Raw genomic sequence first — 12718 nt, forward strand, 5'->3', positions numbered from 1 at the left:
GTAAGAAATAGATTTTTGTTGTTTAAGCCACCCAGTGTATGGTATTTTGTTATAAAAGTCTGAAAAGATTAAGATGCTATTCTTTCCTCAAAATCATTTGTCTGTTTTAGGTTTTTGTTTTGTTCAAATATTTTTCTGATCCCTTTCCAGCGTTTTCTTCTGAGACTCCAATTATACATAGATTACCCTGCTTGTTTTTTTGTCCTACAGGTCACTAAAGTTTTTAAAATTTTTTTGTTCAACGTTATTTTCTTTTCCTTTTTATGTTTCAATTGGATAATTTCTACTTCTGTATACTTAAGTTCACTTATCCTTTCTTCTTAAGCGCTTAGTCAGATGTTAAGCAGATCCAGAGAATTTTTCATTTCAGACGTTTTATTTTTCAGCTGTAGAAATTCCATTAGGTATTTTTCATGTCTTTTATTGTTCTCATTATTTTCATGTTTCTCTTTCACACCCTTGAGCATGTTTATTATTTTTTTATTTATTATTACTGTTTTAAAGAATGTGGCTGTTAATGCCGCCATCTCTCCGATTTCTGGGTCTGTTTCTATTAACTAAGTTTTCTCCTTGTAATTGTCACATTATCCTGCTTCTTCACATGTCTAGTAATTTTTTAAGTTGATGCTAGACATCTTAAATATTACGTTGCTGAGTATCTGTTTTTTTGGTTGTCTTTTAGAACGCACTGAGTTTTGTTCTGGCTGCAGTTAAGGTACTTGTGGAGCAGTCTGATGCTTTTAACTTCTTATAGGACAAGCCTAGAGTAATCTTTCACCTACTAATAAGGCATAACTCTCTGGGGTCTCTCTTCAGTGTCACAGATGTTAAGGAAGTCTCTCCATTCTGGATGATCAGAACTCAGAATTCCAGGAATCCTGTACGAATTTCAGCTCCTTGAAATGTACCTTATAGCTCCTTGCTAGTTCTTTACTAAGCCTTGTGGAGTTTCACCTTATATTGCCTAGCATTTAGCAACAGACTCCTGAGAACATGCATACAGATTTCTGGGGCTCTTTTTTTCCTACTTGACTCTTTCCTCTCCAGTACTGGACCCCTACCAATTGCAGTCTCAGTATTCCCAAACTCCAATTTCTCTCCTCACCTCAGTGAGACTGCTGTTGTCTGCTTGGGTTCCCCTCCCTCTGCCACAGCATGGATAGTACCTCCAGTGAGAAAGCAATCACCTCATTCATTCCTTCTCTCCCAGATCACAGTCTTATACGGTCAGTTCTCCAATGTTTCATATATTTTATCCAATTTTCTAGTTGTTTATGATGGGAGTACAGATTTGGTACTACTTAGTATGGACAGGTGGAAGCAGATATTTATCTTCTCACTGACTTTTGAGTCAGTAAACCCAGCCCAGCCTTTCACTCAGTGTTTGGCCTCTAATCTCTAATTACCTAGTGGACATTTCCTGCCCAGATTTTATCTCTGAATCATCATGTTCCAAAGTGAATTGCTTATCTCCCCCTTCTCATCTGCTGTTCCTTCCATTTCCCCGGTGTCTGCCAAGTACAAAGTCTTGGTCATCTTTAAACATTAACTTAAACTGTCCATGTCGTTTTCAAAATCTATTCCAGTTTCAAAGCATGCCAATTATTCCTCAGAGATCTTTGAAAATCTACTCCTTTCTCTGTGCTTCTTCTGCACCTTACTGGGACAGTCCTCATCAACTCAGGGCTATCTTTCCATACGAGGGACTGTAGAAGGAAACGGGTGACAACATATATCCTCGGGGCACAAGAATACCTCTGAATGATCAGCAGGGCTCTTCAAACATGTCAGGGCTACTCCACACGCTGTGCCCTGGCCACTTGAGGGCTATATATTAATCCGCTTCACCATGCTCTCTGTCATCTCTGAGTCTTCCCAGATGCCGTTTCCTCTCTTTGGCTCTCTCTTCTTTTCCACCTCTTCCCCCAACCACATTCTGTCTCCACACTTCTCATCCTTCAGTTTTCATGTTAAATCTGCCTTCTTTCAGAAAAGCTCCCGTCCTTCCTCTCCCACAGGTGAGGTTAGTGGCCTCTCCCTGGGTGACTTTCCCAGGAGAGCATTTCTCCCACGGCATGGCTTTGTAACTGTGTGGACCTCCACTAGATTCTAGGATGGTGCTCATACACTTCATGTATAGATGGTGCTGCTACAGTCATCCCACCATCAGTGTCTCGTGCAGGACCTGCCACTTGCAGATGGTCAATCAACATTTGTTGAATAAATAAGGGCTAAAGACATACGGGTGATGTTTATAGTATATGCTCTTTGTTCCACGGATGGAAACAAAACAGAATCAGAAACTAATAGAAAGTCCGAGTTAGAAAAGTCCCAGAAGTAACTTGTTCTAATTTTCCATTCAGTGCAGATATCCCCTTGCCACTCCCTAGTAAACGGTCAGCTAGGCTGTGTTGAGCTCACTCAATAGTAGGGCCCTGACGCTTTGTCGTGGCAGCCTGTTCCATTTCTGAACTATTTATGGTTGAAATGACACCAGAATCTTCTTCCATATAATTTCCATCCTTTGGCCTCGGCGTTTCCTCTGAGTCTGTGTAGACAAGTGGTTTCCTCTATTCCAATGATAGCCGTTAAGTATCCAAACACTTCCCGTAGCTTCCAAGTCTTCTTGACAATGATAACAATTGTGACAACATCAGCTGATATTTGTCAAGTGCTGACTGGCTCATTCGAATTTGACAACAATCTCATTCAATAGTTCATATTACTGGTACCATTTTGAATGAGGAAACTGCAGCTGATGGGGAGACCACATAGAGAGAAGGAGAGATACTCGAAGGGCCCCGATGCTGACTCTCCACAGCTCAGGCTGCAGGCATAAGAGCAATGGAGCCTGAGGAGGATTCTAGCTCCAGCCACCATCTGACCGCAGCCAAGTGAGCGACCTCGAGGGAGAACTGCCCTGCTGAGCACAGTCCACTCACATAAGAGTTAGGGATAAAAACAAAAAAATCATGTTTGTATCAATCTGGTCAGTTTGGGGTTCGCTTTTTATGTAGCAATAGACAGCCCATCTACTACAATGCACTGGCTGTCCTCTGTCTGTAAAGGCAAAATCCTAAACACGTGGAGAGGTGTGTTGTGTTCCAAACACCTTGCATATGGAAATTTAGCTACTGGTGCCATAATAGTGGCTGCTAAGGTTTAGTTCATATCTTCATAAATCTATGGGAAAGAAAAGAGAGGTGTGAGCTTACCCTGCACTGGCCATTCAAGCCCAAGTCAGGGACGGCTGTGGTCTAGGTGTGCACAGGAAAGTGCTCAGCAGACGTCACCTGTTGCCCCCACCCGACCCCCAGTACTGCTGTTACAATGAAGAGCACTGTGCTACGGACACGGCCCAATGCTGTGGGGGCACAGGGCAGGGGTGGACTGATCCCAGAGGTCAGGGAGGGGGTTAGAACGGCAGGCAACTGGAGACAAGAGCATTCTCCAGGAGGAGAAGTGCGAGTTGAGTTGTACCTCAGAGAGTTTGGAATTTAGGCTGAGCAACCAGCTTAAGCGTTGAGCCTAAAGACTAAGTCATACCGGGGGCCAATGCTTTACTCCCTGAGGTTGAGGCAGAGTGGGGAGGGCAGCAGAGAGGCTGGGGAGGTGGGGCGGAGCCCATCCAAGCCGATGCCTTTGGAGGGAGCAGGTGGCTTCCCATCGGCAGAAAACATCCAGGCTCTGGAGACTCCTCGCTGGATTCTCCCACGTGGATTATCTCACCCAAGTGTCAGAAATAAGAGGAATGGCCTTACCATCTTATCTCAAGAGTGAACAAGGGATTTATGAAATGCTAACAGAAGGGCTACAGCAGTAAAATATACGACCCTGATCTGGCCATTGTTCCACTGTATTTCGAGAAGTTGACGTTGTGAGGTCTTGTTTAGGCAGGCGCTCCTTCCAGCTCTGTCTGCATTCAGCCCAGCATCCCCACGGCAGTCAGGATGCCACAGAATGCAAGCCTGTGCTTCTAGAATGCAACCAGGAAAGGGTAGAGCATAGGCCGCTGCCTCTCCCAGGGACCCCGCTTTCCACACGCTTTTTCTTTCTTTCTTGAATTCTGCTCCATTCATGTTACCATTCTCTTCAAAAACACCAGTGGCTCCTGAGTAAGTGACTGCCCCAGCAGGGTACACCTGCTGCACCCAGGACACAGACACATTCAGCCTGAAAGCACACCCCTTGTCCAGGTGACCCAGGGTGTGACAACTGAATGTGTCCCCTCCTGGTCCCCAGAATGAGGTCTGACTGTCAGAGGCCATCCAGCACAGCCCTGACTTATCTCTGCAGCCTCATTGAAATGGTACCTGGACACACACTGGAGCAGACTGGTCTCCTTCAGGTTTCCTGTTGTTGCCACCAGGCTGCCACTTGCCTGGCCACCTTCCCATCTGACGGTGCCCACGGAAGACATGCTTGCCCTCTGAGACCCAGCTGTCTTCATGTGGGTTCCCTAAAAACCAGAGCCTGTGGGGGGACTTCTGTTCCAATGCTTTAGTGGAGGGGGTGAAATTCTGGAATGCAGCAGCTGGGGGAGGGAAGGAAGGTGAGGACAGAAGGGGACCACACTGGCCATGGCCTCCTAGGACACACAGAGGGTTTGCTTGGCCAGGCAGGACTTCTCCAGAGAGGCCACGTGGACACACTCTGGAATGGTCTGCCGGGGGCAGAAAGAATTTATCGTCTGGCTCTTTCTTTCCCTCCTTCTCCTATAGGTTGTTAATTCCTATGCACGTGCAGGTCTAAATGACCTGGTCTAGAAAGGCCACCTGTGAGGAAGCCAGGGCCCGTGTGTGCCCAGGTGTGGCAAGCAGGGCAAGCCGGCGATCGAGCGCAGGCCATAAGGTCCCTGCAAGTGGCCTGAGCTGGTGTTGCATCTGTCCAGCCTGGAGAGCCTGGCACGTGTGTAACTGTAGAGAAGGTCTTGTGGCACCTCACACGGCCGTGGGGACAAGGAGGATGGACGGGGGGGATGGGAGGTGCTCAGGTAGGCACCCTGTTCAGTGGCCTCTGCCTTTCTCCACCAAAGAGCCCGGACTCTTCCCTGGGCAAGGACAAGTCTGGTGCCCGGTGATCTTCCTGGAGGAGCATCGATTACACTGCCAGCAAACCTCGGGCAAGTGACCTAGAGAAGTGACAGAGTGTGCCATCCTCACTCCCGTGGGTCTCCAGGCCCTCATCGGTGACCTTCATGTGCATGCCGGGCACGCTGTCTTGGACTTCCCACCGTCTGACTCAGTTTCCCCTCCCCCACTTGATGGTGAGTCTTCTTCCCAGAGCTGTCCCCAGCCCCCAGGGACATCTCCTCCTGAGGGCTTTGCCAGCTCCAGCAGCATGTGGCATCTGGAGTGGCCTTCGCAGCGGGTGGCTCAGCAGAGTGGCGAGTGCGTGGGTGCTGGAGTAGGACCACCCGGTTCAAGTCAGACTGTGTGGCCTTGGGAAAGTTACTCAACCTCTCTCTGCCCCAGTTTCCTCGTCGGTAAAGCTGGGATGGTAAGGCATGAATTGCCTCCTTTCTAGCGAGGTTGTGAGGATTCAATGAGGCTGTGTGAGCAGGTCTGTTGTCAGGAGGCCCCACCGTCTCCAGGTGACTCCGGAAGGAGGAGCGGGAAGCCCAGGTCTCTCTGGAGGGCAGCCCAGCCTCTGGCTCCAAGGCTGTGAGGCTCCCTCTGTGTCTCCTCCCCTCCCGCTAGTTGCCCCGGGAGGTTCCTCGTGCTTTCTTGGTAAAGCTCAGAGGCGGGGAGGAGGGAGGCTGAACCCAAGGAGGGACAAAGACGCTTTCTCCTTAAATTCAGAAAGGTGACTGTCTGGGAAGGGAGGAGGGACAAGGGGACAGCGTGAGTGGGCCGTGGGCTCCTGCTGTGGAGGCACAGGGCCCGATCGCAGCTGCCCTCTGTGCTTGTGCTGACAGGAGCCGCCCCTCGCCCCCCCCTCATCTGCCATTTCTGCAGACCTGGTGCCGAACCATGAGTCTCCCTCGTGTGCGGTTCACCCAGTCACATTGCTGATCAATATTTATGTCCAGGAAAGTTAAAGATAATCACGGGAGCTAGATTAGAGCGAACCTCTGTCAGCTACCCCTCCAGCGTCCTGTACTGAAGCCACCAGGACAGGCCTAGAGAGCCCACGAGGCCGGTGAGCCACGGATGGTCCACGGTGGGCGTGGCCGTCCCTCAGGCCTCACGCTTGTGTGTGGGACCAGCACATGGCAGACAAGTGCCAGCCGTGGAAAGACACTCCTCACTTTGGGAGCCACACCCTTGCAGGGAAAGATGGTTGGCAGAAGCCTGGCTGGACAGTCAAAAAGCACCCAAATATGACTGAAACAGCTCCCTCTTTGATCACCTTTTCGGGAGAACAAGTGGAAGGTTCTGGTTTGTCAGTGAAGCGCCAGGCACTGGGGACAGGACAGGGAGGAAGAAGACAGGGGCCTGTGTGTACCACTGAGATGAGCTGGGGCCAGTGGGACCCGCTGGGAAGGCGGGGGTCTCCTGCACATTTGCCTGTCTGGTTCTCCTTCGCCCCCAGCCCCTGGCCATGTGCACCCCCCACACACACAGTGACCCTAGGAGACGAGCTTAATGCCTGTCGACTTCCAGAGGGCACGCTCCCCACGCCCCCTCCGTGCGCCCCTGCAGCCTGCCTTGAGCGGGGTTTACACACGTAAGGCGGCAAAACTCCCCCAGCACACATCCTCCCAGGCCTGTTTCCCGTGTCATTGATTCCAGAATGAGGTGTTCATTTGCTCTCTGAAAATAACATTCGGAGCCATTCAAACAAGCCTCTCCTGCTCAGATAAATCACAGAGGCTGAAATGGGAGCTGGGGCTGGTATTCCATTTAGAGGAGCCCCGCTCTCCTGGAAAGCCCCCAGGGCGTCCCAATTGAAATACAGCTTCGTCCCTAATTTCATTCCACAAACCCCTGCCCACTGTCAGTTTGATTTAAGCGGTAATTCAATCCCAAATGAGCAGCCACTTTCAATGGTTCTCATTATTTTCCTGCATAATGTTATCGCATATAAGGAGCTGGGCTGAGAGGTGCTCGTACCCCAGCCATTACTCACCCACAGGGCCTGGTCTCAAAGCCCAGCGTGGGCCTGGGCTGGGCACCAAGTGTCGGCCTCCTTTTTGGAGCAATTGTGGCGTGATTTCTTTTCTCACGAGAAGAACACAGCTCAGCCAGATGTCACTTGAATGCTTCATTATTATTTTTCCCTCATGCCCCAAAGTGATCTGGCATAATGGGGGGGGTCCATTGCGGACGTGGGGAATACACAAGAGAACCCAGGTCACAGCCTGAGGTACCTTGACACAGGACTGTAACGGAATAAAGGGACCATGTCCTCAAAACCCTTGGGTGCGCTCCTGACTCCCTGCTTTGGCGACGCCAGCCCCACCAAGCCTGATGGTATTAATGAGAACAGCCAGTGGTGGCTTGTGGTTCTTGGAAGGTCTAGCCTGTGTCTAACTCGTTCAGTGTCATTATTAAAAACAACTCATTTCCTTGTAGTTTTCCAGAAGCTCTTGTTTGTGTCGAAGTGTTCTCAGTGACCACACGCTGGGTGATTGTCTCTAAAACTACCAGCAGGATGTCTAGATGCTGTTCTTCTCAAGATGTGTTACCAAGTGAAAGGGAACAAGCGAACGGACCCCCAGCATGTCCGGCACCAAGGAGAGCTCCGGGGACCTTCCGGGCGGGCACGACTCTACAAGCCGAGCTGCCAGCCCCGGAGCAGGAGGACAGCCGTGTACTTCCATGGTTGGCTGCCTTCCCCCACCCCTGCTTCCTGCGTCAGCACCTTCAACCTCCCTCCCAGAAGCCCCACAAGCCTGGAGAGCCCCAACCTCAAAGGCCAGAGTTTTTTCTGCATCATTTCTGCCAAGTACAACGCTGAATAGTTAAGAAACGCAGAGAGAGGGTGAAGAAGAGGGAGCATGTGACACTGGGTGTGGACAGAGCTCAGGGCGCCTTTTCAAGTCCAGACCCTCCCGCCAAAGGTGAAGGGGGGTGGGGCCTGGGGGAGAAACGCTGGGACAAGGCCACTGGACCACCAGGCAGACTTGCTAAAAGCCTCTCTCTATGCAGAGGCCTCTTGCCTTTATGGACACGGCAGCTGCTCATGGGGACCCAAGGCTGCTGCAGGGGGGCTGCGCCCAGAACTTCAGGGAAGACGTGAAACACAAGTAAGGAACCACCGATGCCCAAAAGTGGAAATAAGAAAGGGGGCGCAGCTCTGCACTTGCAGCTGCTCTCAGTGTAGGATGCTATGTACCGAGAGCCCCTTTTTTTCAGTTTTATTGCGGCGTGTAACCCAGCAGCCCTTCACCTTTATCTGGCAACCTAACAGCAAAACAAAAGCAAGCACTCTCTGGGAACTCTCACTGCAAAAGGAAGCTGCCCCTCTTTTCAAAGCCCAGCTGGGCCTCCAACTAGAAACCCAGCTGCCTCAGAACAAAAGGTGATGCCACCACCGTTCCTGTCACCTCCCAACCAGCCCCCTTGCCTCAGTGCTTGGAGGAGAAGAAATGTGAACCTCCTTTCTGGGCTCAGCCCTGGCCCCAGCCCCCTTTTTCTTAGGGCACATACAGAACAAGAAAATGGGGGCAGATACGAAAGTCTGTTTGGGGCATATAACCAATAATGTTGTAAAGATTGTGTAGGGTATTCAATGGACACTTGTCCCATTAGGGAGACCACCTCAGGGGTGATGTAGATGCCTGATCCCTGCACTGTACACCTGCAGCTGAAGCTGAACAATAATGAATGTCAACTATAATATATATATTATATATATACTATCTCCAGAACTGTGAAACGATAAATTTCTGTTGTTCCAGGCCACCCAGTTTGTGGTATTTTGTTCCAGTAGACACAGCAAACTAGTAACTCAAGTTAAAAAGCAAAAACAAAAACATAACAGAGGAAAGGGACGCCCCCCCCCCTCCCTTCCTGGAGCCGCTGCCGTCCTTGATGGAATCACCAAGTTAGGAGAGATTCTGTGGTCAGTCCTGGGGGCCAACCTGTGGCAGATCGGATGTCCTGGATGATTGACATGCAGTCTAGGTGCAAACACCCCCTGCAGAAAGGGGGTCCCCTTGAACTCCCCTAAAGCAGGGTTTCTCAGGGTCGGCACAATTACCATGGGGTTGGGTCACTCTTTGCTGTGGGGACTGTCCCGTGTGGGGGGAGGTGTCACAGTATCCCTGCCCTCTACTCACCAGATGCTAGTAGCACTCCCTTCCCCAGCTGTGACAACAACAATGTCTCTAGACAGTTGTCCCCTAAGGAGGTGTGGGGTAGGAAAATCCCCCCAGGTGAGAACCAGTGCCCTAAAGGTAGCGATCACACTTTCTTAGACCCCACATTTTTGCTTCTGCAGTTAAAACCCAGCCGTGAAGCGTGGGAGATACAGCGACTTAAGAGGCTCTTATTAGGAGGCAAAGCGAACAGCTGTACTATGAGGAGCCCTGTGGACGGGGAGCGTCTAGAATTCTGTGGTCTTTCCCAGCCTGGGTAGTGTTGTAGTTGGTTTTGTTGCAGAGCCAATGTGCACGTTTGACTGCCAGACTTCTGAACTGCTTTTTTCTGGAAGGCAGTGATGGGGGGCCCCCCAGCTCCCTGAAAATATTTCCCTGCCTTTGCCTTCCAGGCAGGTGGTGGGGACATGTGGTCAGCAGACCCTGGTAGCGCACCGTGTCCCTGTGACCCTCAGCCCACCTTCCCACATGCCTGGAGGGAAGGCTTTCCAGCCAGTGTCCAGCAGCCAAAGCTTCCCGCTGAGCTTGCACATTCGGGAATGCGTCAGAGTGCCCTCTGCCAAATTCATCCGGCCATCTCGGGACCCCATATTCATTTTCTTGGCTTCAGTTCAGAGGCAGGAGCTCAAAGCACTAGCAAATGGATACTAGAATCCCAATTTCCCCCTCTCACTGGTGAGCAAATTGAGTTTATTTCAATGGTATCCAGGCTGTTGATTTATTTAAATTAGTTAAACGACCAAAGTGGCATTGTTTTTTTTCTTCTCGTTCAAGATAGTTATGTATCCCATTCATCACTGTGTCTCAGGGCATTAAGCTCCTCACTGATTCAGGAGAGGCTGTCCCCGGGGAGCCAGTGGTCACTTCACTTGAGCCATCTGCCAGCTCTCAGCCTCAGAAGCGCATGGAAGCTCCTGGGTGAACCAGAAGCCAACACAAAGCCCCCACCCCAAGCGGAGACAGACACGAAGCTTGCATGTCACGGCAGGTCCTGCGTGCTGGATGAGGCAACGGGTCAGTTGTCTACGGATTCTGCAGTGGGAATGGGGCACGGTGGGGGCAGAGTGCCACCTACTCTCCTGAGCTGATTAGGGGCAACGATGCTCATTGAAATTGGTACGCGATGCGCTAGCCCCTGCTTTCAATCTTGGCCATGTCTGCGTCCTTGAACCTGATTCCCTTCTTAGAAAAGATGGCCGAGGCCCCAGTTCTCCAACTCTGCAGACTGCAGGCCATCAGTGGGGTCCTTCTGGGCAGGTCAGCCCTCTTACGGTGGCTGGTCCCTGGGACCATGGCTGATCCCTTCCCTCCTGTCTTCCTCAAGCTGGGCCTTGGTCTCAGCAGCGACCACACTTAAGAAAGAGGCTGGAAAACAGCAGCACATTCATTGCGCCACAAAGACGTTTCTGGAGGTGAGTGAGGCCCTGGTGGTGTCAGGGTGAATTGGGCAGGGCGCTGGGTCCCGTTCGGCCCCACCCATCCCAAGCCAGGGGCCCTAAACAAGCCATGGGCCCTCGTGGTGTGTCCCCTCCATTACATGGGACAATGGATGGCACCTCTGATTTGGGTGGCATGTCCAAGTAACTGCAAACATGTGAGACAGCACACTGGACATGTCGAGAGGGGCTGAGCAGAGTGGCTTTCCTGGGCACGAAGGCTGCCTATTGTCCTTGCTTTCTTAGACTGAGTTTCAGGGCCCAAGGGTCTAGGCCAGGGACACTCAGCAGCTGAGCAAGGGCTTCACCTTTAAATCCACAGCAGGAGCAGCAAACCCCCGCCTCCCGCTGGAAACAGAACTCAGTCTGGCCTCCCTGTGAAGGCAGACGGCAGGCTTTCTCAGCCTTGGTACTACTGACATTTGCAGCCAGGTACTTCCTATTTTCGGGTGGGGTCCTGTGCATTATAAAATGTTTAACAGCAGCCCCAGCTTCTCCCTAAGAGACGCCAGAAGCACCCCGTCCCCAGTTGTGACAACCAAAACCGTCTCCACACACTGCCAGGTGTTCCCTGAGGGGCAAAGCCTGGTTAAGCCTGCGGGGCTGGCTGCTGGCAGGGCCCTTGCCCACACATAGTTCACCTGACCTGAGCCTGTCTTTACCCTCCGTAAACTCTGTACCCTCCACCTGTCCCCTGGCTCCGGTGTGGGGGCCCTGTGGAACCTCTTCCTTGGCTTAGGCACACACTTCTAAGCTTTGGGTGTATCTTCTCCTCTGGGGGTTAGTTTTCTCAGCAGGAATCTCTGCAGACCTGAGCTGGAATCGGGCTGCCCGCCAAGTGCATCCACAGCTCCCCGAGTCTGCTGCGTGGGGCTCGTGGTCTCAAGTGCAACACTGTGGGACCATCTGGCTAACCCGGCACCCACACAGGAAGACCCAGAAATGCTTCCTTAGTTGTTCAAATGGGGAGGCGTGGCTGGGAGAGAGTGAAGACCCCAGGAGACGTCTGAGTCTCTGAGCACAGCATGGAAACACGAGCCCCCATTTTCCTAGGGGACGTCTCGGAGACCATCGCTGAGAAAACGAGTCAACAAAGAACATCCAAAAGAAAGTGCTTGTGAGGTCATGGCCTGAACTCATGGTGATTCTTTTCTCCTTGTTTTCATGGTATGTTTTTTTTTAATAGCAACATCAGAGTACTAAATATACACAGGAAAGTTGATATAGGTGTTGCATTTACAATGTTTTCCAAATACATAGCTTTAAAATACAGAAACAACTTAAAAAAAATCCGGAATAAAAGTTCACCTGTATGGAAATCACACCCAGTCCCCCACCCCCGCCCAAATATACCGTGTCATTTCTCTTTATTAACATGATTATGTATGCATTTAAAGAAAAACACAAATAAACCACAATAGTTCACTCTTTCGGGAAGGTGATCTATAAATATATCTATAAGGACAGCTGTGGTATAGATATATGTATAACACAGAGGTTTGCATTCCTCTGTTGAAAAATAACAAGTGCTCCATGTAAAAGTATAAATAAACACTTAACAGTTTATTGTATCAGAAAATAATTTAGGAAAATCAAAGTAAACCAGGTTTGACTATACATGAATAAGGGGGGGAAAATAAAGTTCGAAAACATTCAACGTAAAACCTGTGAGAACAGGCCCCTGGGGCCTCAGCATTTGATTTCTTGTCCTGTGGGTCAGGTTCACGGTGTGTACGTTTTCCAGTTCCACGGGTGAGCTGGGGACGGGGGGCAAATGGGCTCCATCTTTAAATTCATGTAATGAGACCTGGTGAATTCGGTGTTATTCTAATACACTAGGAATATGGAAATGGAAATGAATCTTTCTGAAATCCATGACCCCCTGATAAATGCCCCGTGTGAAAAATCCAGCCAATACTTTGGATGCTTCTCTGGGTGTTCTGGTTATGCCACCCCCAGCCCCAGATGTGCCCAGTGGCCCACACTTGATGATGGGAAAGTAAAACATCCAAAAGGT

Source organism: Rhinolophus sinicus, linkage group LG06 (assembly GCF_036562045.2).
Source record: "Rhinolophus sinicus isolate RSC01 linkage group LG06, ASM3656204v1, whole genome shotgun sequence".
Taxonomy (NCBI): domain Eukaryota; kingdom Metazoa; phylum Chordata; class Mammalia; order Chiroptera; family Rhinolophidae; genus Rhinolophus; species Rhinolophus sinicus.